This window comes from Nothobranchius furzeri, chromosome 9 (genome assembly GCF_043380555.1).
Source record: "Nothobranchius furzeri strain GRZ-AD chromosome 9, NfurGRZ-RIMD1, whole genome shotgun sequence".
Classification (NCBI taxonomy): domain Eukaryota; kingdom Metazoa; phylum Chordata; class Actinopteri; order Cyprinodontiformes; family Nothobranchiidae; genus Nothobranchius; species Nothobranchius furzeri.
Window position 1 is genome coordinate 59,277,229 of NC_091749.1, and position 4,700 is coordinate 59,281,928.

Genomic DNA, 4,700 nt, shown 5'->3' on the forward strand with positions numbered 1-4,700 from the left:
TATACCCCCTTTCAACTAAAATTTATTTTTTATACACCGGTTTTGAATATTTAACACTCGGTCAGTTAATTGAATTGTTTGATAAGCTATAGTTAGATGTCTGATTTTAACACTGCGCAGTGAACACTAAAAGATTAAACAGCCGGTTAAAGTCAGAGTTTAAACACTGAATCAGCTTCAGAAATATTGTGCATCAACTGATATTAGTGACATTTTAGCATGAAAATAAGGTGGCAAATGTCTAGAAACCAGCTATGAAAATCAGGATCAGTGTCTGCAATTGAAATACCAAGATTGGTCAACCTCTGGTGTGTGCTTGGTTTCAAGTGAGGATGTTTGCAGTAGAGACCTGAGTGGATTTGTCATCATTTAATGGCCATATGTCCAACATCACCTCAAAGGTGTGTCTTAATGGCGTTTTTCTGCCATTACAAAGCACGTTCCAGCCCTCAGGCTAGCCACTAAGGTCAACCAGCTAAGGTTGTAATTGTAACCTTAACACAAAACACACATCTAAATGGCCCAAATACAGCAGCAAATGTCATGCTGCTACATTTTAGGGCCATAAAATCATAAAACACAAATAGAAATCTGATGCCAAAGAGTACATTTGAGCTCAGCTACATTTCAAATAACAGGAAGGCTTTAGTGAGTAATAAAGGGTAAAAAACACTGAAGAACATTTGAAAAAAATAACTAACATGGCAAATTTTTCAACGATGGGTCTGCTTCCTATTAAAGCAAGGTGAAGTGAGCTTTACCACAACCCCACAAAATACTGTGGGTGCTGAGGCATTCAGATGAAGACCTCAGGAGGAGTCGATACAACAGATGACCAGCACACAGACATACAGTAAGCTGAGAGCTGTTAAGAACATGCAGAAGACCAGGAATCTAGATTATTTTTGGTTTATTGTGCACATTGCTGTGTAGTAGGCCAGTCCAAGGTCTAGACGAGGCTGCTAAGGTTTTCAATGAAAACCAGGGTTTCTTCAGATTACACTTGATTAGCAAGCTGCTTTGTGCACAATCCTTTATTTGAAGAATAAAACATGCTTAAGGCTCAAAATTGTGAAAAATACAGGTACTGGTCATGAAATTAGAATGTAATGATAACTATTATTTATTTCAATAAATCCATTCTAAAAGTGAATCTTTAGATGAATTCATGTCAAATGTTTTCTTTTAATTTTGATAATTACAACTGACAACTAATGAAAGCCCCAAATTCATTTAATCAGAATATTATTGTGAAAAGGTTCAATACTGAAGACCCCTGGTGCCACACTCTAATCAGCTAAGTAACGCAGAACACCTGCAAAAGCCCTTAAATGGTCTTTCAGTCTAATTCGGTAGGCTACACAATCATGGGGACGACTGCAGACTTGACAGTTGTCCAAAGAAGACCATTGGCACCTTGTACATGAAGGGCAAGACACAAAAGGTCCTTGCTAAAGAGGCTGGCTGTTCACAGACCTCTGTGTCCAAGCACATTATCAGAGGCGAAGGCAAGGACACGATGTGGTAGAAAAAAAGTGTACAAGCAATAGATAACTGCACCCTGGAGAGGATTGAGAATCAACCAATCAAAAATGTGGGGGAGATTCACAAAGACTAGACTGCAGCTGTAGTCAGTGCTTCTAGAACCACCATGCAGACGTATGCAAGACCTGGTTTCAGTTGTCGCAGTCCTTACGTCAAGCCACTCTCGAACAAAAGGTGGCGTCAGAAGAGTCTCACCTGCCAAAGACAAAAGGACTGGACTGCTGCTGGGTGGTCATAAGTTATGTTCTCCGATGAAAGTAAATTTTGCATTTCCTTTGGAAATCAAGGTCCCAGTCTTCAGGACATGAGGAGAGTCTCGGAATCCACTTTGATTGAGGTCAAGTGTAAAGTTTCCAGTCAAGAGATGGTTTAGGGTGCCAACCCAACTTCATGGAGATGCAGATTTCTTTTGCCAACAGGAACTAGCACTTACACAGTGCCAAAGCTACCAGTACCTGGTTTAAGGGCCGTAGTAACCCTGTTCTTGATTGGTCAGCAAACTCACCGGACCTTAACCCTATAGGAAAATCTATGGGGTATTGTGAAGAGGAAGATGCAATACGCCAGACGACCCAACAATTCAGAAGCGTTGAAGGCCACTATCAGAGCAACACGGGCTCTCATTAGCAGCGCCGCAGACTCCATGCCACGCCGCATTGCTGTGGTAAACTAAATACTGAGTGCTTACATGTTCATACTTTTCAGTTGGCCAGCATTTCTAAAATTCATTTTTTTTTTTTTTGCATTGGTTTTGATTAATTTTATAATATTCTGATACTGAATTTAGGATCTTCATAAGTTTTCTGTTAGTCACAATAAATAAAAAAAAACATTTGAAATGTATCAGTTTGTGTGTAATGAATTAATCTAATAAACAAGTTTTACTTTTTGAATGGAGTGAAATGAACGCCATTCTAATTTTATGGCCAGCACTTGTGTGTTTCAACATCCCAACAGTCCCCAGCAGAAACCCTAACCCACAAACAAATCAGAGCTTTCTCCCGGTTTTGTCAACGACACACGGTGTTGGTTTTAAATCTACATCTGGGGAACACAGAAAAAACATTCTCTGAAAAGGAGAAATAAATTACTAAATGAACAATGCCACATTTTAATAATTTTTATTCTTTTTGCAGAAATAAAAGAAAGCATCACAACTGAACTATGTGAAGTTAATGACGAACCAACTGTTTACAGAGCATGCCGTCTCTTTTGTTCACCGAATGGACAAGGCAAAATAAACGCTGGAACAGAAACTCAATGAAAGGCAGAAGGGCTGATGCCATGTTGTCCTTTGGTTTAACCAGAAACAGGTTTCTGACTTTAAAACATCACAACTTCGATGACAAGTCACATAATTACGCTAAAATAGAGCTGATCTGTTTTTATTAAACTAAAATGAGATTTCATAGTGTTTGAATTTAAAATTCAAGGTTTGTCTTTTATTAGTTTGACATCGTTTTGATTTTGTATTAAACAGATTACCCTCTGCTGCAACAACATCATTCTAGAGAAAGCAGAACAGGTCTCACCAGTGTACCTCGGTGATGAGCATTTCCATAGACTAAATCTGCTGCTGCGTTAACACTGAATGCGATACTGGTGGTTTGATCGAAAGAGGTGTTGAGACAAATTCTATTAAATCAGAAGAGAAAATTAAAATTAAACACAAAAAAACTAATGTAATGTCATTTGCGGTTGTGCTTTAGCTCGTTTATTTTCTTTTCAAACACCAATTCCATTGCAAGCATATTTTTCTAACGGGAGCGAGAGCAGAACAACATCTAGTAAATGATTGACAAAAAAAAAAAAAACTAACATCTTTTAGTAATGCTAAACAAAAAGCATCACAATCAATGAATGAGCCGAAAGAGAAAAACTAATTTTCAAGAAAAGCAAATGCTTTCTCCTTTTGTGCGCCTGTCCAGGGCGAAGTAGTCCGGCGTCACTCGACCCTTTATCACGACGGAGCGGAAACACTCACCCAGTCACGCCAGGCTGACACCTTTAACCCACCATACATGAAATCAGCTCCCTCCATGGGATTAGGATGAGTGTTGTTCTCCGAGTGGAGGAAATAAACTGTGAACTGAGGGAAGCCCTCATTTTATCTTTAGTTAATGGGGCCGGAGGGTCGTGCGGCTCAGTAACACACCCAGAACCACCGGTACAAAGGTGGATGCTTTAGACAAGCCAAAAAGGGGAAAGCAAAGGAAAAAACAAACAAAAAAAAGTGTACAAAGTAAACATGGGCAGGTTTAGCGTGTGGAATCTTTCTTGATCGATTGCTGCTTCTGTAAAGCAAAAACTGAGTTTGAAATGGACACGTTCCTTCCACATCCGCAATTTCGATCAGCGAGAAACTTTTTTTCCTTTTAAACATTTGGATCTAAATATTTGTAAAATATGCATTTGCCTGTCATATTGTAATCATCATTTTATTCTTTGTGCACAGAAGCATATTTGTAATTAAACTCTAAAGCGCATTAATATTTTTTTTTTATTAACAGTCTAAATCTAAACCCAAATACCATAAGAAGGATCTTTCCAACACAAGGAAGCAGTTAAATTCACATCTGATGCACCACATCTTTTTCTTTTTGCTTTTGATGGCTCAAGTTGTACCCTTAAAAGCATCATAAAAGTGAGGAGATGGAGGAGGACGACGACTTGGTGGGTGAAGAACACAATCTGGTTTTGGGGGAACAGACTTGTGATATACTGCTGGTGCTGGGCCTTTTCAATGCACATGGGCAAACAATAGGCTTTTAAACTGCTGCAAACTCATTAGGCCGACGCTCTCCTTTGCTAAAAGGCAAACACTGACATTTCTAAGTAATTTCCTTAAAAAAAAAAAAAAAAATAACAACAAAGGACTTTGAACAAGAACATCCCCTCTGTAGTCCACTTGTAGCCCATTATAGGTAGTTCCTCCTGTGCGAGTACGCTGTAAAATCAGAACTAAGCAGTAGGCTCAGTCTGAGGTGACCCCAACCCCACCTCAGTCTTTACAACAGTCCTCCCTCGCTGCATTAAAAGGAAAACAAAAAATAAAAGGAAAATCACAACAGCAGTGGCGCACAGAGGAAAGAGAGCAGTCACAGGGAAAACTTGGTGAATGCAGCTTGCTTCTCTTCCAAAAAAAAAAAGGTGAC